General features: G+C 36.9%; 1 pseudogene across 1 annotated transcript in view; it reads left to right on the top strand.

Moving 5' to 3' along the window:
- LOC143231316 (ras-specific guanine nucleotide-releasing factor 2-like) overlaps positions 1 to 27928 on the top strand; it is a 128777-nt pseudogene that overhangs the window by 16525 nt on the left and 84324 nt on the right. The gene's annotated exons all lie outside the window — the stretch shown is intronic.

Genomic DNA, 27928 nt, shown 5'->3' with positions numbered 1-27928 from the left:
ACTTAGTGTGCAACACTTTATAGGTTTACTTCTGTAGTGGCTTTAATACCTATCAACATCAAACAATACACACAAACCTTGGTATCACACTTAGTGTGCAACACTTTATAGGTTTACTTTTGTAGTGGCTTTAATACCTATCAGCATCAAACACATATTAACACATTTTAATCAATAATAACTTAAATCAATAAATCGTTTATAAGTGTTTACTTGATTTCGAGAAGGACATAAAGGGATATATACTTTCGTAGTAATGTTTATTTTTTCATGTAAGGTTATTAAAATTGTAAATAATTTTCGTTTTTTTTCTAGAAGTTAGTCTTCAGTGAGAGGTTCACGTTTTTAACTGGAAATTATTCTCTCAAACGTGCATAGTGTGGGTTTCACAGCGTCGTTTCCAGACATTCCAAAAATCGATGCCCTAACTTACCACACCTGAGCTTGCAACAATCTCGAACTTTGTAGATATGTTTCGTGAAACATTCTAGAAATCGATAAAGCATCTGATTAAATTTATATTGGTTTTGCTTAGGAAATTAGTTAAACTTCGCATTCAGAGAAGTTAATTATGTGAAAATTAAGACCCCGAAAATAAATGTCGAATTTTGAGGTTAACGATTTCTAAGTAAAGTTCAAATTTCCGGTCGTGGATTTTTATTAGAATTATTTTCATATTCTAGTTTAATGGACTGTGGATAAAATATAAAATCAAGACCTGTATATTTTTTAGGCCTAATAGTTTCGATTCATAAAGATTCTCCAAATTATAAGTGACGTAACTTTATCGGTTAAAGTGAGAGTGAGCCCAGCACCTCAATCCCAGCCTATGAAATCAAAATTTTGTCTATTCTTATACTTAAAATGGGCTACATTTTATGAGGATTCGTTTGTATTTGTTTGTTTGTAATTTAGCACAAAGCTACGCAGAGAGCTATCTTCTTCTTACCACGGGTACCGAAACCCGCTTTATAGAATAATAAGTCCATAGACATGCTGCTGTGCCACGAGGGGGCCGGATTCGTTTGTAATATTTTTAATGCGTACTATTTGTTAAACGTTTTAAGAGGTGACAATGTTTGCAACTCATGCTGTAAGAAAGAAGTAATTTTAAGACAATTATAATATTGTCGTAAGGACACCATTTATGTTTGTTTTATTGTTCGCTTGAAGCAGCTATTGGAATGTATCTCTTAATCAAAAGTAATTTTTCACCAACTTTCTAAGCGCTTATCTCTTTAAGCACCAAACAAACAATCATGAATAACATCGTTTTCGAGATTTTACGAAATTCAAGTTCTATTTGTTTGTGCAATGTCACATAATCTCTCTTTTCAAATCACATTATTTGTACCACAAACAAACATCTGTTCCGTACAAGGAGTCTAAAAGGGGAAAGTGATTTTGGTTTGGTTTGAATTTCACGCAAAGCCACTCGAGGGCTATCTATATCAGCCGTCCCTAATTTAACAGTGTAAGACTAGAGGGAAGGCAACTAGTCATCACCACCCACCGCCAACTCTTGGGCTACTCTGTTATCAACGAATAGTGGGATTGACCGTAACTTTATAACGCCACCACGGCTGAAAGGGCGAACATGTTTGGTGCGACGGGGATTCGAACCCGCGACCCTCAGATTACGAGTCGAAAGCCTTAACCCACCTGCCCATGTCGGGCTAGAGGAGAGTTTATTTTATTGGATGGGGGGGTATGAAGGCATTGTTTACTATGAGGCCGGATAATGTAAATATAGAAATGAAAAGTACGTGCATTTAGGTAATTAATAAAAGGCCAATAATGTGTTGGTACTCATAATGTAAGATACCAGAATTTTAGTGTCCAGGAACTCTTGTTTCTACAAAGCAACTACATAAATATTAGAAGTGTATTTATTGATACCAATGAACACTGAATAACTAAAGATAACATATTGATACCAATGAACACTAAATAACTAAAGATAATCATATTGATACCAATGAACACTGAATAACTAAAGATAATCATATTGATACCAATGAACACTGAATAACTAAAGATAATCATATTGATACCAATGAACACTGATTAACTAAAGATAATCATATTGATACCAATGAACACTAAATAACTAAAGATAATCATATTGATACCAATGAACACTGATTAACTAAAGATAATCATTTTGATACCAATGAACACTGAATAACTAAAGATAATCATATTGATACCAATGAACACTGAATAACTAAAGATAATCATATTGATACCAATGAACACTGAATAACTAAAGATAATCATAATGATACCAATGAACACTAAATAACTAAAGATAATCATATTGATACCAATGAACACTAAATAACTAAAGATAATCATATTGATACCAATGAACACTGAATAACTAAAGATAATCATAATGATACCAATGAACACTAAATAACTAAAGATAATCATATTGATACCAATGAACACTAAATAACTAAAGATAATCATATTGATACCAATGAACACTAAATAACTAAAGATAATCATATTGATACCAATGAACACTAAATAACTAATGATAATCATTTTGATACCAATGAACACTGATTAACTAAAGATAATCATTTTGATACCAATGAACACTGAATAACTAAAGATAATCATATTGATACCAATGAACACTGAATAACTAAAGATAATCATATTGATACCAATGAACACTAAATAACTAAAGATAATCATATTGATACCAATGAACACTAAATAACTAAAGATAATCATATTGATACCAATGAACACTAAATAACTAAAGATAATCATATTGATACCAATGAACACTAAATAACTAATGATAATCATTTTGATACCAATGAACACTGATTAACTAAAGATAATCATAATGATACCAATGAACACTAAATAACTAAAGATAATCATATTGATACCAATGAACACTAAATAACTAAAGATAATCATATTTTCCACTTTCATCCTTTGTGGATGTAACTGGGCAGATCAAGTGACTGTATTGTTCAGATAATAATAGTCGTGGTAAGAGACTAGAATATATCAACTACTGTAGTTCCTGTGTAGTAATGAGGTCTGTGGTGTACATTGATCACCGTGGTAAGAGACTAAAGTATCTCACCAACTACTGTAGTTCCTGTGTAGTAATGGGGTCTGTGGCGTACATTGATCACCGTGGTAAGAGACTAAAGTATCTCACCAACTACTGTAGTTCCTGTGTAGTAATGGGGTCTGTGGTGTACACTAGTTGATCACCGTGGTAAGAGACTAAAGTATCTCACCAACTTCTGTAGTTCCTGTGCAGTAATGGGGTCTGTGATGTACATTGATCACCGTGGTAAGAGACTAAAGTATCTCACCAACTACTGTAGTTCCTGTGTAGTAATGGGGTCTGTGGTGTACATTGATCACCGTGGTAAGAGACTAAAGTATCTCACCACTACTGTAGTTCCTGTGTAGTAATGGGGTCTGTGGTGTACACTAGTTGATCACCGTGGTAAGAGACTAAAGTATCTCACCAACTACTGTAGTTCCTGTGTAGTAATGGGGTCTGTGGTGTACACTAGTTGATCACCGTGGTAAGAGACTAAAGTATCTCACCAACTACTGTAGTTCCTGTGTAGTAATGTGGTCTGTGGTGTACATTGATCACCGTGGTAAGAGACTAAAGTATCTCACCAACTATTGTATATCCTCTGTAGTAATGGGGTCTGTGGTGTACATTGATCACCGTGGTAAGAGACTACAGTCTCTCACCAACTATTGTAGTTCCTGTGTAGTAATGGGGTCTGTGGTGTACATTGATCACCGTGGTAAGAGACTAAAGTATCTCACCAACTATTGTAGTTCCTGTGTAGTAATGGGGTCTGTGGTGTACACTAGTTGATCACCGTGGTAAGAGAAACTATTGTAGTTCCTGTGTAGTAATGGGGTCTGTGGTGTACATTGATCACCGTGGTAAGAGACTACAGTCTCTCCCTATCTAGTGTAATGAGGTGTGTTATGTGGACTAGCTGAGCACTTATCACTAGACATTTTGAGAGTGCAAGATGTTACCATTAACACGTGCATATGTTAAGGAAGTGCATTCCTTCACCAGTTTTGATGGTACTTGCTGGTGTGTATGTAGTATATGGCATCTTTTGTTATGTCTGGGGTATAATGGCACTAGTTGATGTATGTGGAGAATATGACACTTGCTGGTGTGTTTAGGTCTATGACATTTGTTGATGTGTCTGAAGTGCTCTGCTTGAAGCGTTACGGATTTCCTGAATGACAACAGAGGAGGAAGATAAATCGAGATGACGTCGTCTACCAGTTAGTCGATGTGTCATTCACAGCCTTTCGATACTGAAGGAACAAAGGAGACTCATTGCTGTTTTGGATAGTCCCGAAAAGGAAACACAATAACAATTTCCTTAATGTACTGTCATTGTCACTAAAGTTATCCTCAACGAAAGAAATATAGAAAATTATTGTCGAAATTGAGGAAGGATTTACAGACGAGACACACGTGAAACCACATCAGCAAAACTGTACATTCATAAAATATGTAACATGAAACAGGCGCGAGTTATCTGCGTAATGCAGTGAATTGATCAACATATGGTCAACATATGGATGGCGAAGTGTTCGAGATAATACTCTCCAACTCTGTGTATGCAGGATTGGGTTGGTATGCATATGTATGGAGGGTTGGGTTGGTATACACATGTATGCAGGGTTGGGTTGGTATACATAAATCAACCCTACTTAGAGAAAACAATTTTTTATTTCAGTAATTTTTAACATTTGGTCATTTGACGTCTATCTAGCTTAATAATTTTTGTACAGTAACAACCTGAAGAGTTATTTGTTATTAAGTAAAAATCTACACAATGGGCTATCTGTACTTTGCTCACCACAGGGTATCCAAACTTGGTTTTTTAGCCGTAGAAGTCCGCAGACATACTCCTGTGCCGCTGGGGGGCTCAACCTAAAGGATCGAGGAGATATGTTATAATATCAATGATGAATTAAGTATTGCAAGCATTGACCCATCTAACACGACGAAAGCAAAATATCTTGCCACGAACCCAGAGTCTCCCATTTTCCTTCTAGCGAATTTTTACTGACGATACGACTTACGAATCTGTTATAACTTTGAAGTAATTTTTTCAAAATGTATAAGCCTATACATTAATATAATTACCTTTGTAATTATTGAAGAGAATTATGTACTGATAGACTGATTTTTGAAAAACCAACTGCTGAAGTGTTTTCTTGAATTTCGGCAAAGTTACACGAGGGACATCTGCATCAGCCGTCCCAAATGTGACGTGAGAGACTCGATGGAAGTCAGCTACTTTATACCACTTACCGCGAGCTCTTGGGCAATTCTTTCTCAACGAATAGTGGGATTAAACAACACATTGTAGCATTCCCACAGCTGAAAGGGCGAGTAGAATTCAATGAAGTAATTGAAACCCGGGATCCGCAGATTCAGGGGAAGAAAAGTATGCGACATGTAGCGTAAAGCCTGCTTCTGTGTGCCCCCACTAGTACAGCGGTACGTCAATGTATTTACAACGCTAAAATCAGGGGTTCAATTCCCGTCGGTGGACTCCGCAGATAGCCGGATGTGGCTTTGCTATAAGAAACACACACAGGCCTACTTGTGAAGCCATTATGGCCGACTGCTTGAACTGTTTGGAGTATTATTCTTTTATGTCACTCTACAGTTGCTGATTGGGAGAAGTGACTTCATCCACCTAAAACGTATATTATGTTACGATAGATGAATGCATTGTTAACAGCTTTACAAAATTTAATTGGTCTTGGTACTGAGATACATTCACGATCAATACAGGTTTTATAAGTGCCTTCGAAACGATGTGAGGTCGCTTACTCTGTCCATTTCAGTCGTATTTCTAAAAAGTTGTGTATAAAAACATTAGTAAATTTATTGCATCCATTCCCATCTATAGTGATGACATCTAATGTACCATAGTACCCATCCCTTTCGGTAGTGATGGTAGCTAATGTACCATAGTACCCATCTCTTTCTGTAGTGATGGTAGCTAATGTACCATAGTACCCATCTCTTTCTGTAGTGATGACATCTAATGTACCATAGTACCCATCCCTTTCTGTAGTGATGGTAGATAATGTACCATAGTACCCATCTCTTTCTGTAGTGATGGTAGCTAATGTACCATAGTTCCCATCTCTTTCTGTAGTGATGGTAACTAATGCATCATAGTACCCATCCCTTTCTGTAGTGATGGTAGCTAATGTACCATAGTACCCATCTCTTTCTGTAGTGATGGTAGCTAATGTACCATAGTACCCATCTCTTTCTGTAGTGATGGTAGCTAATGACCATAGTACCCATCTCTTTCTGTAGTGATGGTAGCTAATGTACCATAGTACCCATCTCTTTCTGTAGTGATGGTAGCTAATGTACCATAGTACCCATCTCTTTCTGTAATGATGGTAGTTAATGTACCATAGTACCCATTTCTTTCTGTAGTGATGATAGCTAATGTACCATAGTACCCATCCCTTTCTGTAGTGATGGTAGCTAATGTACCATAGTACCCATCCCTTTCTGTAGTGATGGTAGCTAATGTACCATAACACCCATTTCATTCTGTAGTGATGGTAGCTAATGTACCATAGTACCCATCCGTTTCTGTAGTGATGGTAGCTAATGTACCATAGTACCCATCTCTTTCTGTAGTGATGGTAGCTAATGTACCATAGTTCCCATCTCTTTCTGTAGTGATGGTAGCTAATGCATCATAGTACCCATCCCTTTCTGTAGTGATGGTAGCTAATGTACCATAGTACCCATCTCTTTCTGTAGTGATGGTAGCTAATGTACCATAGTACCCATCTCTTTCTGTAGTGATGGTAGCTAATGACCATAGTATCCATCTCTTTCTGTAGTGATGGTAGCTAATGTACCATAGTACCCATCTCTTTCTGTAGTGATGGTAGCTAATGTACCATAGTACCCATCTCTTTCTGTAATGATGGTAGTTAATGTACCATAGTACCCATTTCTTTCTGTAGTGATGATAGCTAATGTACCATAGTATCCATCTCTTTCTGTAGTGATGGTAGCTAATGTACCATAGTACCCATCTCTTTCTGTAGTGATGGTAGCTAATGTACCATAATACCCATCCCTTTCTGTAGTGATGGTAGCTAATGTACCATAGTACCCATCCCTTTCTGTAGTGATGGTAGCTAATGTACCATAGTACCCATCTCTTTCTGTAGTGATGGTAGCTAATGACCATAGTATCCATCTCTTTCTGTAGTGATGGTAGCTAATGTACCATAGTACCCATCTCTTTCTGTAGTGATGGTAGCTAATGTACCATAATACCCATCCCTTTCTGTAGTGATGGTAGCTAATGTACCATAGTACCCATCCCTTTCTGTAGTGATGGTAGCTAATGTACCATAACACCCATTTCATTCTGTAGTGATGGTAGCTAATGTACCATAGTACCCATCCGTTTCTGTAGTGATGGTAGCTAATGTACCATAGTACCCATCCGTTTCTGTAGTGATGGTAGCTAATGTACCAGAGTACCCATCTCTATCTGTAGTGATGGTAGCTAATGTACCATGGTACCCATCCCTTTCTGTAGTGATGGTAGCTAATGTACCATGGTACCCATCCCTTTCTGTAGTGATGGTAGCTAATGTACCATAGTACCCATCCCTTTCTGTAGTGATGGTAGCTAATGTACCATAGTACCCATCCCTTTCTGTAGTGATGGTAGCTAATGTACCATAGTACCCATCTCTTTCTGTAGTAATGGTAGCTAATGTTCCATAGTACCCATCTCTTTCTGTTGTGATGGTAGCTAATGTACCAAAGTACCCATTTCTTTCTGTAGTGATGGTAGCTAATGTACCACAGTACCCATCCCTTTCTGTAGTGATGGTAGCTAATGTACCATAGTACCCATCTCTTTCTGTAGTGATGGTAGCTAATGTACTATAGTACCCATCCCTTTCTGTAGTGATGGTAGCTAATGTACCATAGTACCCATCTCTTTCTGTAGTGATGGTAGCTAATGTACCATAGTACCCATCCGTTTCTGTAGTGATGGTAGCTAATGTACCAGAGTACCCATTTCTTTCTGTAGTGATGGTAGCTAATGTACCATAGTACCCATCTCTTTCTGTAGTGATGGTAGCTAATGTACTATAGTACCCATCCCTTTCTGTAGTGATGGTAGCTAATGTACCATAGTACCCATCTCTTTCTGTAGTGATGGTAGCTAATGTACCATAGTACCCATCCGTTTCTGTAGTGATGGTAGCTAATGTACCAGAGTACCCATTTCTTTCTGTAGTGATGGTAGCTAATGTACCATGGTACCCATCTCTTTCTGTAGTGATGGTAGCTAATGTACCATAGTACCCATCCCTTTCTGTAGTGATGGTAGCTAATGTACCATAGTACCCATTTCTTTCTGTAGTGATGGTAGCTAATGTACAATAGTACCCATCTTTATCTGTAGCGATGGTAGCTAATGTACCATAGTACCCATCTCTTTCTGTAGTGATGGTAGCTAATGTACCATAGTACCCATTTCTTTCTGTAGTGATGGTAGCTAATGTACCATAGTACCCATCCATTTCTGTAGTGATGGTAGTTAATGTACCATAGTACCCATCTCATGTAAATGAGAGTGTATGTATGTTCTGTATAGAGACCCTTCTGACGATAAACAGAGATTCTTTCTGATGACAATCATGGCCCTTTCTGATGACATGTAGGGGTCCTTGACTGTCATTAAAGGTGGCGACCCTTACTATTATTTACATATTTTAGTTGTTCCCGTACCAGTGGCACAAGAGTGTGACTGCGGACTTACAACGCTAGAAACCGAGTTTCAATACCCGTGGGGTTGGCAGAGCATAGATAGCTCATTGTGTAGCTTTGTGTTTAACTTTAAAAAGAAACAAATAATTTAGTTATTTTTTATTTGGAATTTTACTTTGGGGTGAGCTAATTCTCAAGTCGTATTATGTAATTTATATAAATCTTTTTTTATTAACCTGAAGATGACCTAAAATGGTCGAACTTTGTTCTCTAATTTATTTTAATAAAGGTTTTAACACACATATCAGCCATCTTCAGATACATTATTATAAATCTCATATGGGCGTGATTTGGATTAGCTGACGTTGGATAGTTAATAAGGAAGGCCTTATTAAAACAAAGGGACGTGAGCAGCACCCAATGTACCCCCATTCTGATGGCCGTGAATAGTGGACTCGCAACACTAAAACCCGGGGTTCGTTTTCTCACGCTTTTGAGAGCGCAGATAGTCGATTGTATAAATTTGAACTTAAACAAGTATAATAGTTATTTGCAGTAATATCTCCAGCCCACATCTTCTGGTAGTTAAGCGGTCAATCAAGAAATCATAATGATAAAAATTGGGTTTCGAAACCCGCAGTGTTTTCGACATTTGAAAAGCTTTGTGCCTAATAACAAATACATACACCACAAACAGTCAAATTACTGTAGCGTCGCATGTCAATATTTAAGTTATATCAGACTACATATGACATCTCATCAGATAAGACAATATTTAACATCAAACTTTTCAAGGAAGGAAAGCCAAACATTGTCCAAGATTCAAAGCTAACAATTTGTTAATAAACAAAAAGGAAGGAAAGAAGGAAGTGATATAAACTTGAAAATTGTTAAATTTGTGTTCAGACATGTTGCAAATCTTATTTAAGATTATATCGAATTCTGAGACATTGTAATACGTTGTAGTATTTCAATCATAATGCATTTGTGATATCAAGAGGCCTGACGCACAATACATCAGGTCGGTTGTAATACGAAATACACAGTAATGACCTAGATATTGTCTTTTAGTGTTTTTTTTCACGAATAACGACTGTTTATTGTAAATTAGGTAAAATACGCTTAGCTCAACCGACGTGGGCGGGGGGTGGCATGAAGGGAGAATTTTCCAATGAGACCCTTAATTTAAAGGGACCTGAGCGGATAAGATAGATACGTTTTTATTTAAAATTAATATTTACAAGAATAACAATATTTTCTTCCTGCTGTTAATAATAGGATAAAAAATGATCCACAGTAATCAGCAGTTCTGTGGAGGTCACTGATTGACACGGGACTCCTACTCTGTATGTTCATGAATTCTTGATGCATGGAGAAGGAACTACTTTTGTATACCTACGCTACGCTGCGTTTACTTAGTGTTTGTTTGTTTGTTTTGAATTTCGCACAAAGCTACTCGAGGGCTATCTGTGCTAGCCGTCCCTAATTTTGCAGTGTAAGACTAGAGGGAAGGCAGCTAGTCATCACCACCCACCGCCAACTCTTGGGCTACTCTTTTACCAACGAATAGTGGGATTGACCGTCACATTATACGCCCCCACGGCTGGGAGGGCGAGCATGTTTGGCGCGACTCGGGCGCGAACCCGCGACCCTCAGATTACGAAGCGCACGCCTTAACGCGCTAGGCCATGCCAGGCCCGCGTTTACTTAGTGTCATTTCATAAATAAAATATTAATTTACAAACAGCGTTTCTAAAACATAACTAAGCGCAGATAGTCCTCGTGCAGTTTTAGGCGAAATTCAAAAAACAAAACACAAACAGAACATAACTAATATTGAAGAAACTTTGTGTTTTTTTATTCAAACTTATCCGCACAAACATCACCTAACACTTTGCCAGTAAATGCCATGCATCAGATTGTAAGAGATTCGACAAGTTTCGGTCCGGCATGACCAGGTGAGTTAAGGCGTTCGACTCGTAATCTGAGGATCGCGGGTTCGAATTTCCATCACACCAAACATGCTCGTCATTTCCACCATGGGCGCGTTATAATGTGGCTGTCAATCCCACTATTCTTTGGTAAAAGAGTAGCTGTACGTGGTGATAACTAGTTGCCTGATGCTGCTAATTTATGGACAGCTAACGTTAGATCTTTGATGCAAAGTCACGTGTTGCTATTTAAGCTTGGATTTAGGGAAGATGTCAATCGTGAGGTAAGACTGGAATGTCAAGGATGAAAGCGTCAATTTTTTTACCCATGTAGGCCCACAATAACTATTTTGTACCCGAAAATTCCACTTATTCGAATGTCGTATAATCATATGAAAACACAGGAAGTTAACCACACGGTACGAATTTTACGACAAGAACACGTTTTGAAATGTTATTTCGAAAAAAAATTCCTGGGGTTTACTTGTGGGAGTAAGGAGTGTTTGAAATTATTTTATACGACCCGCACAGAACCTCTTTTTACTACTGGTTGCATTATATATCTGTCCATCTATCCAAAATGAATGAAAGAGGTTTGAAAATGCTTGTATATAAAAAGGGCGCGTTTACTACAAGAACGGTAAGTTTGTGAGGTAAGTGTTTGTGTTTATAGTAAGGGAGATATCACACAACCAGAGATAGGAGTCGTGGCTTTAGAAAAATGTTTTAATTATATTACCCACCCACACCTCCGGGTAACAGCATTCACTCTTTAACAATAATATATATATATATTATTAAAATACTGTAATATTGTGTATATATGTGTGGTAAGAACAACATTGTATAATATGTGATTTCCTTTGTAAATTACAAGTTCACGTTTAAGCGAGTTCTATGTTAAGTTTTAAAACATTAATTGGCCGTTGGGTGGAGAAAAGAATCAACAGTGTGGAAGTGGGTGGACACATGGTTAAGTTTGTTTGTTTGTTTTTGGAATTTCGCACAAAGCTACTCGAGGGCTATCTGTGCTAGCCGTCCCTAATTTAGCAGTGTAAGACTAGAGGGAAGGCAGCTAGTCATCACCACCCACCGCCAACTTTTGAGCTACTCTTTTACCAACGAATAGTGGGATTGACCGTAACATTATAACGCCCCCACGGCTGGGAGAGCGAGCATGTTAGGCGCGACGCGGGCGCGAACCCGCGACCCTCGGATTACGAGTCGCACGCCTTACGCACTAGGCCATGCCATGCCCTACATGGTTAAGAATCATCAGTTTGGAAGTGGGTGGACACATGGTTAAGAATCATCAGTTTGGAAGTTGGTGGACACATGGTTAAGAATCATCAGTTTGGAGGTGGGTGGACACATGGCTAAGAATCATCAGTTTGGAAGTTGGTGGAAACATGGTTAAGAATCATCAGTTTGAAAGTGGGTGGACACGTGGTTAAGAATCATCAGTTTGGAGGTGGGTGGACAAAGAATCATCAGTTTGGAAGTGGGTGGACACATGGTTAAGAATCATCAGTTTGGAGGTGGGTGGACACATGGTTAAGAATCATCAGTAAGGTGGTGGGTGGACACATGGTTAAGAATCATCAGTTTGGAGGTGGGTGGACACATGGTTAAGAATCATCAGTTTGGAGATGGGTGGACACATGGTTTAAAGAAACGTAAAATATTTCATGAAGACAGTTTAATATAATAATAAAAACTGAATAAACGTTTCGATTTAAAATGTTTTTCTGTTGTTGCAACCCCGCAAGTAGCTACGTCTTTCCGATACATTAATTTATTGGTTGGATACGTCAACAGTAACAAGTTTCGCTCCCATTTCTTCTTCCTAACATGGTAATTATTTTAAACGTTCTGGGTATGTAATTAGCACAAACAATGAGAACCTTAATGGCCAATACAGATGATTTTCTTATCTGCCTCATTCATGAAGTGATCAAAATGTGGCGTATAAAAAGTTACGTTAGAATACTAACATCAGTACACTATCTTATAGTGAAGGTTTAAACCATCTTAATCTCAGATCTTGAAGATGAACTATCCTTCGATCAAAAAGTTTTGTTTTCACGTGTATTATCGTTCAACTGGAAAATATAACTTATATATATATATAATCACATTTAGTAGGTGTCGCTTTCTAAAAATATGTTAATACAATGTGACTCGGTGTGTTACATTACTGTTATAGGATATATCTGGTTACACTACTGCTAGAGGATAGATGTGGTTACACAACTGTTATTGGATAGATATGGTTACACTACTGTTATACTCTAGATCTGTTTAGACTACTGTTATAGGATACATCTGGTTACACTACTGTTATAGGCTAGATCTGGTTACACTACTGATAGAGGATAGATCTGGTTACACTACTGTTATACTCTAGATATGTTTAGACCACTGTTATAGGATACATCTGGTTACACTACTGTTATAGGATATATCTGGTTACACTACTGTTATAGGATAGATCTGGTTACACTACTGTTATAGAATAGATCTGGTCACACTACTGTTATACTCTAGATCTGGTTACACTACTGTTATACTCTAGATCTGTTTAGACTACTGTTATAGGATAGATCTGGTTACACTACTGTTACAGTCTAGATATGTTTAGACTACTTTTATAGGAGAGATCTGGTTACACTACTGCTAGAGGATAGATCTGGTTACACTACTGTTATAGGATATATCTGGTTACACTACTTTTATAGGAGAGATCTGGTTACACTACTGCTAGAGGATAGATCTGGTTACACTACTGTTATAGTCTAGATATGTTTAGACTACTGTTATAGGATATATCTGGTTACACTACTGTTATAGGAGAGATCTGGTTACACTACTGCTAGAGGATAGATCTGGTTACACTACTGTTATAGTCTAGATCTGTTTAGACTACTGTTATAGGATAGATCTGGTTACACTACTGTTATAGTCTAGATCTATTTAGACTACTGTTATAGGATACATCTGGTTACGCTACTGTTATTGGATAGATCTGGTTACACTACTGTTATTGGATATATCTGGTTCCACTACTGTTATAGGATAGATCTGGTTACACTACTGTTATAGGTTAGATCTGTTTAGATTACTGTTATAAGATAGATCTGGTTTCTCCTTGTCATAAACTGCCAGTTTATAATGTTATACTGGTGTTTGAGTACACGTATTTAGACATAACCGTATAATAGAATCTAGAAATTATGCATGTCATTAGTTTTTAAAACTAAAGTTTATGGAGATCACGTGGTAACCAGTTTTTCTTATCTTCACTCTGAATGTTTTATTTTGTTCATACTTCTGTGTTACACTGACTTTTGTTGAGTCAGTTACTCGTGGAGAGGTTACTGTATCATAGCTGCTGTATGAACAAGGCTTAGAGAATCGATAGCATTGCAAGGGTAAAGGTAAGAGCTGTAGACAAGTGGTGCGTCTGATAAAAAAACCTTCAGTAAGTACATAAACAAATACCAAGACGTATGTTAAACTACACCAGAATTTTTTTGGGGAACGAATTGATTGAATAATAAAGGGAAGGAACAACATAAAATAGTTAATCCTCGTATTAGATATTGTTTTTATCGATAACCTTTACTCTAATCCCTTGTTTTACTGATCATTGTTTCATTTGAATTTCTCAAACTTCAAACCTGATACAGGTAATCAATAAAATATTGAGTGTATCGAACGTACTGATCTGTCTGATGACGTTAAAGAAACTCAGGATCAGCGATATAAAACTGGTTATAACACAGACATTAGACTACACCAACAGAGAGAGGAGAAAAGATGGATACATTAAAAATGTATTTTTGGGAAAATACAAATAAAATAGAATAAAATAACCGGATTAACTTGTAAGTGTTAACTCAGATAGGAAAGTTGTATAAGAGAGCGACAGTTTTCAAATTACTTGTAGCGACAGTGAAATTAGGAAAATGAGACACAATCATTAGATTTATAAAGTCATTGTTTTCAGAACCACCGATCGTTTCTTCAACTTTAAGATGTGACTTGAAGATGTAACATCACATACTTCCATATTTTAAATCTAAAACAAAAATACAACAGCAAAGACCATAAATTTGGAATATTCGCTTGAAATTTACAGTTACAGTTTAAATTACAGTAACAGTTTAAATTTACAGTAACAGTTTACATTTACAGTTACAGTTTAAATTTACAGTAACAGTTTAAATCTACAGTTACAGTTTAAATTTACAGTAACAGTTTAAATTTACAGTAACAGTTTCAATCTACAGTTAGAGTTTAAATTTACAGTAACAGTTTAAATCTACAGTTACAGTTTAAATTTACAGTAACAGTTTAAATTTACAGTAACAGTTTCAATCTACAGTTAGAGTTTAAATTTACAGTAACAGTTTAAATTTACAGTAACAGTTTAAATTTACAGTTATAGTTTAAATTTACAGTAACAGTTTAAATTTACAGTTATAGTTTAAATTTACAGTTACAGTTTAAATTTACAGTTATAGTTTCAATCCACAGTTAGTTTAAATTTACAGTAACAGTTTAAATTTACAGTAACAGCTTCAATCTACAGTTACAGTTTAAATTTACAGTAACAGTTTAAATCTACAGTTACAGTTTAAATTTACACTAGCAGTTTAAATCTACAGTTAGAGAAATGAAAGAAATATTAATTAACTGGTGAAATCCTTATATTAATGTGATGTGACAGAAATGTTAATTAACTGGTGAAATCCTTATATTAATGTGATGTGACAGAAATGTTAATTAAAAGACCTCTTTTACCAAATGGTCCATTATCTTGTTGCGATGATGTATTCTCATTGACCTGAATTTAAGACATTGACCTCTAAGATGACATACGGCCTCTGTCGTTGCTGTACATCCTCGACATTTTGCAGATTCCCTATTCTTAGTGAGGTTTCTTGTGCTGAAGGCCTCCTTTGTAAGGTATACATTTGCCCTTAGAGCCAGACACCCATGAGTGAACTTTCATACCAACAGGTTTAAGGTGACCAGTGGTTGGCAGATTTTGAGCCTTTGAAAAGCTCTACACTATGTCCTTTCAGGGCTTGTCTTTCTCAGGTTTTCCTTTCCATGTATTTTCAGTTAGAATGCTTAAGGATCAGAAGTCTGGCTTTCGTGGCAATACCCTCGATGTCTTCCAACCAACCATATTCTTCTGCCAAGTAAGATATTTTTTTGTCGAATGGATAAATTAGTCTCAAATACGTTTTGATCTTTAATGTTAAAATAAGAGACTCCAGTTTCATGATTGCTGGACTTCCGTCATGGTGACGTGAGTAAAGCAAACCATCGGTGGTGTAAGCCGGTAGTTGTCACCAGTTTTTCATGGCCTTTCTTATTAGACTGTCCAGTTCTTTCAACATTTTCAAATTTATTTTGCTCAGTTCAAGTTGATATAAAAGCCTGGGCACGGCAGATTTGCATAACATTTCGACCCTCTCACGAGGTTTGATAGGAGTGTTGGAGATATTGTTTGTCCACTTCTCAAGGGTTGGCTTTACAGGTTCACTGCAAACCCCCTGTCCATGGACAGACATTTGCTCCAAGATAGCGGTATGACTCTTCGGGTCCAATCGCTGGGAGTGTTTCACAGTTGACTGACCATGGAAGGTAGTCATGGACAGTAAAGGTCTTATTGGACCCCCTAATCAGCATTCCGGCACTCTTAGAGATGTTTAGACTGAGGCTGTTACCCGAACAGTATTCATTCACTATATTTAACATCGCCTGGAGGATGGCATGGTCTTTAGCTAGTACTGCCATATCATCGGCATATGCTATGGTTGAGACTGGTTCCAGTTTCTTACCTAACAAATTGCTCTTCTAGCTTTCGCAGAAGAGGGTGCAAGGCGATATTAAACAGTGTAGAAGTCATTGGGTCCCCTTGTTTGACATCTGTGAGTAGGTTGATTGGATTGGTGGACACCTGTGAGTAGGTTGATTGGATTGGTGGACACCTGTGAGTAGGTTGATTGGATTGGTGGACATCTGTGAGTAGGTTGATTGGATTGGTGTTTTGAACACCGACACGAAAGGTTGTCGTACTTCCATTGTAAGTGTTCTCCACAATCTGGATGAAGTGTGGACGAACCTTAAATCTGGCAAGGCTGACGAATATGTGTTTGTGGCCAATCGTATGAAAGGTTTTGCACAGGTCTAAAAAAGCCATAGCCACCCACGTCGTTTGGCTTTCTTCATGATGGACTGGAGCAGGAAGATGTTATCTCTACATCTCGCTTGAGGAATAAATCTGCGCTGTCTGGGATTTATCTGCATTGCTTGCTCGAGGCGGTGAACCATTATCCTGGAATATAGTCGAAGCACAATGGACGAAATTGTGATGGGTCTCCAGTTTTTGACATCACAGGCTTTCAGTTTTTGACATTGTGCAGATGCTCTTTCTCTTCGGAATGAGCATTGACTTATTGACTTTTATACATCCGGGAATGCGACCAGTGAACTGCCAGATATTAAGTACATTTGTTAAGGAAACATCTATACCATACTTGAGACGTTTGAGTAGGAATAGAACAATGATGTTGTCGGGACTTGCAGCTCCTTTCTTCATACCTTGAAGTGTCGCCCTCACTTCCTCTGGTGTTATCGGTTCCAGAATGTTGGTGTTGTTTGCCCTGGGTGGTAGTAGGCATCCGTCAAAATTGACGTTGTCATCAGCAACACCATAGACCTGATCGTAGTAATCTTTCACCTGATCTTTACTGAGACGACGTCGGACAGCATCTTGGCCATCCAATATCTCCTTAGCTAGGTATTTACGTTCTAAATCGAACATTTTCTGGAACCTTTTAAAACGTTATACTCAGTGGAGTCGCCTCTTGTATGGTTTTTCGAGCAGGTTTTGGGCTTTTAATCGCCTGCTTGGAAGTTATTTTATTGTTCCAAGACGCTTGTAAATGGAAAAGCTCGTCAACCCATTGTTTAGTCACTATTTCAACCTCCTGCCATGTTGCTTCATCGAGTCCCTTCTGGTCTCTCAGTTGATTGTGGTACGAACATAATTTGGAACTTTGTTCAGGAAGAAGTACCCCTTTCCAATTCAGTCCCTCAAACTATACGACACCAACAGGACCTCTACGACTCATGGTATTATTTGAATCAACCTGGACAGGCGGTTGTACCTTACTGGTGTACGCGCTTATCCGAGACTTGCTTAGGAGTCTTTCCAGGCAAGTGTCTCGCACAGAGAACACTGATATTCTTACGGCTCAAGTATTCTACTTCCGCACCCTGGAGGATTCGTATTTCTTCCTCGGGCCATATTACCCGGCGAGGGCGTTCCGGCGGCTCCCTGACTCCTTGAGATAGTATTCGTTCGGCATTTCTGATGGTAGGATGCCGGAGACTCTTATGTTGAGATAAGCCCGACCTATTCTTAAATTGTATTTCGCACATCTCGCCGCCGAAGCTGTAGGAATCTGCTGGAAACATAAAAGTACACCGGTAGGGATATTTTGGAACATGAAAGTTCGCCAATAGGGACATTTTAGAACATGAAAGTTCGCCAATAGGGACATTTGGGAACATGAAACTTTGCCGGTAGAAACATTTGGGAATATGAAAGTTCGCCAATAGGGACATTTTGGAACATGACAGTTCGCCAATAGGGACATTTTGGAACATGAAAGTTCGCCAGTAGGGACATTTTGGAATATGAAAGTTCGCCAATAGGGACATTTTGGAACATGAAAGTTCGCCAATAGGGACATTTTGGAACATGACAGGCGATAGCGTGATGGTTGCTATCATTTCTTCCACAGAATTTACATTGAGCTTGTGCCAACGAGTTGTGTTTGTTTTCCAGGTGAGTTGCTCACTTGGAAAAAAGCCGTTAACCAACGTGGACACAAGTCACATGCCATTTTTCTTACGAGTAGGTCAACAAGCGCTGTTGTGACTACCCGTTCTGTGGTAATGTCTGTTCCTTCTTTTAATTCATAAGTGCCATCCATCACAATGATATGGCTGTTATTTTTCTCGTCAGGCGAGATTGTATAACTTGAGTCGTCCACCTGTGTGGTTCCGCGACTGTCACTAGTCGAGTAGGTACCATCTACCGTCGTGGTGTGGGAGTAGTAGGTACCATCCACCGTCGTGGTGTGGGAGTAGTAGGTACCATCCACCGTCGTGGTGTGGGCGACACTCTCCTCGTTAGATAATATAACTTACGCCGTTCACCTGTGTTGTTCGGTTACAACCTTCAGTGGTAGCAATGTCAGTTGCACGGGTTTCACTCTGTGTATGTTAACTGGTGTCAGAATAAGTACCCGTCAATACCCATATTCCTGACGTTAAGCTGTTCTCCTTTTCCTCGTCGCCAGGGAATCGCCCGGAAGCTACCATTTCCCTTGGGTTTGGCCGTCGTCCTGGCAACCAAAGACTCCAAACCATACCTTTTATCTATTAAACAACTTTCCAAATTTTTAAAATGACCTGCTCTGATATAGGGTCGGCCGGGCCCCTATATAGTCGACGAGTTCGGTAAGTCCTCATCACGGTTTATAGGGTTACAGTCCCTAATCTGGGATTTACTTCCCCTATCTTTGGACACGTAGTGGGGGCGAATTCAGCACGTGGGTTTTTGGTGTTCTTCACGTGAGGAGGTTTAGTTACAGGCTGTCCCGTATCCGGCCGTATCTCCTGAGAAGGGTACTTTGTTCTGTGAGGGAGTTTTAATGCATTCTATCGATATTTCAAATTACACGTAGTCATGGTTCCTCCCGCCGTTTACCCACGCTAGGTTGAATTTTTTCACTTTTACATTCAGATCTGGAAACTGTGAATAGTGTAGGGTACGTGTGGCAAGATCTGGAAACTGTGAATAGTATAGGGTGTGTGTGACAAGATCTGGAAACTGTGAATAGTATAGGGTGTGTGTGCCAAGATCTGGAAACTGTAAATAGTATAGGGTGTGTGTGACAAGATCTGGAAACTGTGAATAGTATAGGGTGTGTGTGACAAGATCTGGAAACTGTGAATAGTATAGGGTGTGTGTGACAAGATCTGGAAACTGTAAATATTATAGGATGTGTGTGTGCCAAGATCTGGAAACTGTAAATAGTATAGGGTGTGTGTGACAAGATCTGGAAACTGTAAATAGTATAGGGTGTGTGTGCCAAGATCTGGAAACTGTAAATAGTATAGGGTGTGTGTGCCAAGATCTGGAAACTGTAAATAGTATAGGGTGTGTGTGCCAAGATATGGAAGCTGTAAATAGTATAGGGTGTGTATGACAAGATCTGGAAACTGTAAATAGTATATGGTGTGTGTGACAAGATCTGAAAACTGTGAATAGTATAGGGTGTGTGTGACAAGATCTGGAAACTGTGAATAGTATAGGGTGTGTGTGACAAGATCTGGAAACTGTAAATAGTATAGGGTGTGTGTGACAAGATCTGGAAACTATGAATAGTATAGGGTGTGTGTGACAAGATCTGGAAACTGTGAATAGTATAGGGTGTGTGTGACAAGATCTGGAAACTGTGAATAGTATAGGGTGTGTGTGACAAGATCTGGAAACTGTGAATAGTATAGGGTGTGTGTGACAAGATCTGGAAACTGTAAATATTATAGGATGTGTGTGTGCCAAGATCTGGAAACTGTAAATAGTATAGGGTGTGTGTGACAAGATCTGGAAACTGTAAATAGTATAGGGTGTGTGTGCCAAGATCTGGAAACTGTAAATAGTATAGGGTGTGTGTGCCAAGATCTGGAAACTGTAAATAGTATAGGATGTGTGTGTGCCAAGATCTGGAAACTGTAAATAGTATAGGGTGTGTGTGCCAAGATCTGGAAACTGTAAATAGTATAGGGTGTGTGTGCCAAGATCTGGAAACTGTAAATAGTATAGGGTGTGTGTGACAAGATCTGGAAACTGTGAATAGTATAGGGTGTGTGTGACAAGATCTGGAAACTGTGAATAGTATAGGGTGTGTGTGACAAGATCTGGAAACTGTGAATAGTATAGGGTGTGTGTGACAAGATCTGGAAACTGTAAATAGTATAGGGTGTGTGTGCCAAGATCTGGAAACTGTAAATAGTATAGGGTGTGTGTGCCAAGATCTGGAAACTGTAAATAGTATAGGGTGTGTGTGCCAAGATCTGGAAACTGTAAATAGTATAGGGTGTGTGTGCCAAGATATGGAAGCTGTAAATAGTATAGGGTGTGTGTGACAAGATCTGGAAACTGTAAATAGTATAGGGTGTGTGTGACAAGATCTGGAAACTGTAAATAGTATAGGGTGTGTGTGACAAGATCTGGAAACTGTAAATAGTATAGGGTGTGTGTGACAAGATCTGGAAACTGTGAATAGTATAGGGTGTGTGTGACAAGATCTGGAAACTGTGAATAGTACAGGGTGTGTGTGACAAGATCTGGAAAGTGTAAATAGTATAGGGTGTGTGTGACAAGAACTGGAAACTGTGAAATGTATAGGGTGTGTGTGACAAGATCTGGAAACTGTGAATAGTATAGGGTATTTTTGACAAGAACTGGAAACTGTGAATTGTATAGGGTATTTTTGACAAGATCTGGAAACTGTGAATATATGCTAACGTATTTAGTTTTAAAAGAAACTTCGCTGTCTGGGCTAGGAAACAAGCTACGCTCTTTTTAAAGGACTTTGTAATATTTATTGCATATTAAATCAAGTTTGTATTTATGAATAATTTAATACGTCGCGTGGGAGTTTGGAAGTAGTTCTAACTAACGGAACTAGTTTTTTTCTGCCTGTAAACCTCAGTTCAAGAGTATCATTTCGCTGTGAACAGTTTTTAAAGTTCAAAGCGTTATAAGCATTTATAATTTGAGCTCTGACTGTAAGGGTGAATCACTCAGGTTTTGTGTCATACACTACAGAGGAACTATATTCTACATCAAAGAACATCTGATTCTTCTGGTATTGTATAAACAAACTTTACAATAGATGTATTATCTCTAACAATTCAATCCACAAAAATCTCTTTCCATTGTATGATAAGCAAAGATAAGTATGGTTATTTCAGTCTAGCTGGCTTATTGAATACAGGATAAAAAGAACAAACGAAGTAGACGTGAACCAGATGTTGGACACGACCTCTTGTGAGGTTATACAAATGAAGTTTTATTACCACACGCCCATTCCTATCTTGTTTTCTCACTTTTCTCGTGCATACATTCCTATATTTCCAATTTTATTTTAAATAATTTTCTCCACCATTTGTATAACTTTAATACGAAACTTTCTAAGTATTTTGTTAAATAAATGTTATATGCTGCCATAAAAAAGGTTTATTATATTAATTTAGTATGGAAAATGTTCCACGATTCTAAGAAGGTTGTCATATAAATACAATGTAACGTTACTACTTACATTTTTGTTAAACAAATTTATCATAACGCCATGTAGCTTGCCATAACAACTGATTGAAAGTCATTACATCACCAGGTTGACTTTCATGGAGTCCATTGTGCTTTTCTTTCCAACATTCTAACACAGTTACAACATGATGTTTCTACGCAATCTCTCATGTTACCCATTCAATATTTGTCTGTCACTTCCTCTGTTTCCTGGGCCCGGCATGGCCAAGCGCGTAAGGCGCGCGACTTGTAATTCGAGGGTCGCGGGTTCGGGCCCGTGTCGCGCCAAACATGCTCGCCCTTTTCGTTGGTAAAAGAGTAGTTCAAGAGTTAGCGGTGGGTGGTGATGACTAGCTGCCTTCCCTCTAGTCTTACACTGCTAAATTAGGGACGGCTAGCACAGATAGCCCTCGAGTAGCTTTGTGCGAAATTCCAAAACAAACAAACAAACATCCTCTGTTCCCATTAATGTTTCCTTGTAGCAACAGTCTTTGTGTTCTAGTTTTTTCTAATCACATGCCCAGATTATTCACATGATAATTGATAACAGTGTTATTTTCGTTTTCATCATTTCTGATAAAGGTTCGATTGTTTCATGTCCTATTCAGAATACTTTTATACTGCTCTATAGATTCCCATTTCAAATTCTTCAGTCTTTTCAGCAACAACTTCAGATGTTGTCCACGTTTCAGCACCATATTGTCGTGTTGACCACAAATAACATGTGAGTGGTCTCATTTGTGCTATGTTTTTTAATGACAGTACATATAAAATACACTCCTGGCTGTTTCGATTTTTTTATAATTTTCCACTTCTCTCTTATCATCTTCAGTGCTCATGTGTCCTAAATATAAACAATTCTCTATTTGTTCAGTTTATGTTCTATCTGTAGTTAAATTTGTTATATCTTGATTCTCATTCATTCAGCATAGTATTCATGTCAGTTCCAGTCTTTTTAGTATTCATTTCAGTTCCAGTCTTTTTAGTATTCATTTCAGTTCCAGTCTTTTTAGTATTCATGTCAGTTCCAGTCTTTTTAATATTCATCTCAGTTCCAGTCTTAATAGTATTCATCTCAGCTCCAGTCTTTTTAGTATTCATGTCAGTTCCAATATTTTTAATATTCATCTCAGTTCCAGTCTTAATAGTATTCATCTCAGCTCCAGTCTTTTTAGTATTCATCTCACTTCCAGTGTTTTTAGTATTCATTTCAGTTCCAGTATTTTTAATATTCATCACAGTTCCAGTATTTTTAGTATTCATCACAGTTCCAGTATTTTTAATATTCATCACAGTTCCAGTATTTTTAATATTCATCACAGTTCCAGTGTTTTTAATATTCATCACAGTTCCAGTCTTTTTAGTATTCATCACAGTTCCAGTCTTTTTAGTATTCATCTCTGTCCTGTACTTGCTACTACTGTTTGTTTCCGAAAAACGTGTTTTTCTCTGTTCTGTATTTACAACTGCTGCTTGTTTCCAATACATCTTAAACTCACGTGTTGATCTTTGTTCTGTTCATGCTACTATTGTTTGTTTCCTGTACGTCTTTAAACTTACATTTTACTCTCTGTTATGATCTGAGAACTTTCTCATTAGTTCCTATGTTACATTATCATTCTAAGATTTTTAAGTATCTTACCTTTTTAAGAAACTTATTCATCTATATAATGTAAAGACGAACATTGTTCTTATTAAGGGGGTTAGTAGTCCATGAAATAATATTGTTGTTATTCATGTATATAATGTAAAGACGAACATTGTTCTTATTAAGGGGTTAGTAGTCCATGAAATAATATTGTTATTATTCATGTATATAATGTAAAGACGATCATTGTTCTTATTAAGGGGGTTAGTATTCCATGAAATAATATTGTTATTATTCATGTATATAATGTAAAGACGAACATTGTTCTTATTAAGGGGGTTAGTAGTCCATGAAATAATATTGTTGTTATTCATGTATATAATGTAAAAACGAACATTGTTCTTATCAAGGGGGTTAGTAGTCCATGAAATAATATTGTTGTTATTCATGTATATAATGTAAAAACGAACATTGTTCTTATCAAGGGGGTTAGTAGTCCATGAAATAATATTGTTGTTATTCATGTATATAATGTAAAAACGAACATTGTTCTTATTAAGGGGGTTAGTAGTCCATGAAATAATATTGTTGTTATTCATGTATATAATGTAAAGACGAACATTGTTCTTATCAAGGGGGTTAGTAGTCCATGAAATAATATTGTTGTTATTCATGTATATAATGTAAAGACGAACATTGTTCTTATTAAGGGGGTTAGTAGTCCATGAAATAATATTGTTGTTATTCATGTATATAATGTAAAGACGAACATTGTTCTTATTAAGGGGTTAGTAGTCCATGAAATAATATTGTTGCTATTCATGTATATAATGTAAAAACGAACATTGTTCTTATCAAGGGGGTTAGTAGTCCATGAAATAATATTGTTATTATTCATGTGTATAATGTAAAGACGATCATTGTTCTTATTAAGGGGGTTAGTATTCCATGAAATAATATTGTTGTTATTCATGTATATAATGTAAAGACGAACATTGTTCTTATCAAGGGGGTTAGTAGTCCATGAAATAATATTGTTGTTATTCATGTATATAATGTAAAGACGAACATTGTTCTTATTAAGGGGTTAGTAGTCCATGAAATAATATTGTTGTTATTCATGTATATAATGTAAAGACGAACATTGTTCTTATTAAGGGGTTAGTAGTCCATGAAATAATATTGTTATTATTCATGTATATAATGTAAAGACGAACATTGTTCTTATTAAGGGGTTAGTAGTCCATGAAATAATATTGTTATTATTCATGTATATAATGTAAAGACGATCATTGTTCTTATTAAGGGGGTTAGTAGTCCATGAAATAATATTGTTATTATTCATGTGTATAATGTAAAGACGATCATTGTTCTTATTAAGGGGGTTAGTATTCCATGAAATAATATTGTTGTTATTCATGTATATAATGTAAAGACGAACATTGTTCTTATCAAGGGGGTTAGTAGTCCATGAAATAATATTGTTGTTATTCATGTATGTAATGTAAAGACGAACATTGTTCTTATCAAGGGGGTTAGTAGTCCATGAAATAATATTGTTGTTATTCATGTATATAATGTAAAGACGATCATTGTTCTTATCAAGGGGGTTAGTAGTCCATGAAATAATATTGTTGTTATTCATGTATATAATGTAAAGACGAACATTGTTCTTATTAAGGGGGTTAGTAGTCCATGAAATAATATTGTTGTTATTCATGTATATAATGTAAAGACGAACATTGTTCTTATTAAGGGTGTTAGTAGTCCATGAAATAATATTGTTGTTATTCATGTATATAATGTAAAGACGAACATTGTTGTTATTAATTGTTTCATTGTTGGCCTCAAGTGTTAATAACATGCAGAATAAAACGAATGTAAGGTCATGTTTTGCACATTTGTAATGCACAAGTTTAGACCCTGACACGTTAGGTTTGGATGATGGTTCAATTTGTTTGTAAGTAATCTGTGTATAATAATTGAGTTGGATGTCCTTTATAATACCAAAGGAAAGTTCATGCTGTGGTATTTATGTCACTACTTTACGATGTCTTTGGTCAGTTCTCTGGTATGGGTGTCTCCTTTTCAATTACGATAAAATTAAAGTTGGGAGATGTATTGATTTTTCTAAGTATGACGTCATTAACAGACCAGCTACTCTGTAATACAAGACGAATGCCGAGCAGTTGAGGTACATCCTGCTTGGGTTACCATGGAAACTGAGAACATCAACAATATTTTACTCCGTTTAAGCGGAAAAAGTAAAAATTTGAGAAAACAACAGTCCTTGTGCTATTCTGTTTACTGTGGGCAGGAGGACTAAAGTTAAGTTATTAGAAAGAAAGACGATACGAGGACTATAAGTTATTAGAAAGAGAGATGATACGAGGACTATAAGTTAAGTTATTAGAAAGAGAGTCAATACGAGGACTATAAGTTAAGTTGTTTGATTGCTAAGTTATTAGAAAGAAAGACGATACGAGGACTATAAGTTATTAGAAAGAGAGATGATACGAGGACTATAAGTTAAGTTATTAGAAAGAGAGATGATACGAGGACTATAAGTTAAGTTATTAGAAAGAAAGTCAATACGAGGACTATAAGTTAAGTTATTAGAAAGAGAGACGATACGAGGACTAAAGTTAAGTTACTAGAAAGAGAGACGATACGAGGACTAAAGTTAAGTTATTAGAAAGAGAGACTATACGAGGACTAAGGTTAAGTTATTAGAAAGAAAGACGATACGAGGACTATAAATTAAGTTATTAGAAAGAGAGACGATACGAGGACTATAAGTTAAGTTATTAGAAAGAAAGTCAATACGAGGACTATAAGTTAAGTTATTAGAAAGAGAGACGATACGAGGACTAAAGTTAAGTTACTAGAAAGAGAGACGATACGAGGACTAAAGTTAAGTTATTAGAAAGAGAGACTATACGAGGACTAAGGTTAAGTTATTAGAAAGAAAGACGATACGAGGACTATAAGTTAAGTTATTAGAAAGAAAGTCAATACGAGGACTATAAGTTAAGTTATTAGAAAGAGAGACGATACGAGGACTAAAGTTAAGTTATTAGAAAGAGAGACGATACGAGGACTAAAGTTATGCTATTAGAAAGAGAGACGATACGAGGACTATAAGTTAAGTTATTAGAAAGAAAGTCAATACGAGGACTATAAGTTAAGTTATTAGAAAGAGAGACGATACGAGGACTAAAGTTAAGTTACTAGAAAGAGAGACGATACGAGGACTAAAGTTAAGTTATTAGAAAGAGAGACTATACGAGGACTAAGGTTAAGTTATTAGAAAGAAAGACGATACGAGGACTATAAATTAAGTTATTAGAAAGAGAGACGATACGAGGACTATAAGTTAAGTTATTAGAAAGAGAGACGATACGAGGACTAAAGTTAAGCTATTAGAAAGAGAGACGATACGAGGACTAAAGTTAAGTAATCAGAAAGAGAGACGATACGAGGACTATAAGTTAGGTTATTAGAAAGAGAGACGATACGAGGACTAAAGTTAAGTTATTAGAAAGAGAGACGATACGAGGACTATAAGTTAAGTTGTTTGATTGCTAAGTTATTAGAAAGAAAGTCAATACGAGGACTAAAGTTAAGTTATTAGAAAGAGAGGCGATACGAGGACTATAAGTTAAGTTGTTTGAAAGAGAGACGATACGAGGACTATAAGTTAAGTTGTTTGATTGCTAAGTTATTAGAAAGAAAGTCAATACGAGGACCATAAGTTAAGTTATTAGAAAGAGAGTCGATACGAGGACTATAAGTTAAGTTGTTTGGTTACTAAGTTACTAGAAGGAAAGGTGATGAGAGAGTACAAGAGTTGTTACCACTACAGGTGGAAAGAAGCAATCGAAGATGATTAATAGCTTCGTCATCCAGCTTTATGATGTCACTCAAACAGAATGTGACATCTGTACCTTGCGAAAGGGAAACATGTATTTTACACTGAGGACCATTAAAAGAACAAAGACAATAAGATACACTGTTTTATGACTATGAACCTGAAATTCATATGGAAGTTATATTTATTTATGCATGAATTAATAACAGTTGAAATCAATTTTTACAAGTTTTTTAACACTAACATGTAAAGGACTACAACTGGAAATCGAACTTATATTACCTAAATGTTGTTTTACCTCTTTGATTTA

This window comes from Tachypleus tridentatus, chromosome 11 (genome assembly GCF_004210375.1).
Source record: "Tachypleus tridentatus isolate NWPU-2018 chromosome 11, ASM421037v1, whole genome shotgun sequence".
NCBI lineage: Eukaryota > Metazoa > Arthropoda > Merostomata > Xiphosura > Limulidae > Tachypleus > Tachypleus tridentatus.
The sequence above is the reverse complement of the archived record's forward strand: the minus strand, read 5'-3'. Positions and strand labels throughout refer to the sequence as shown.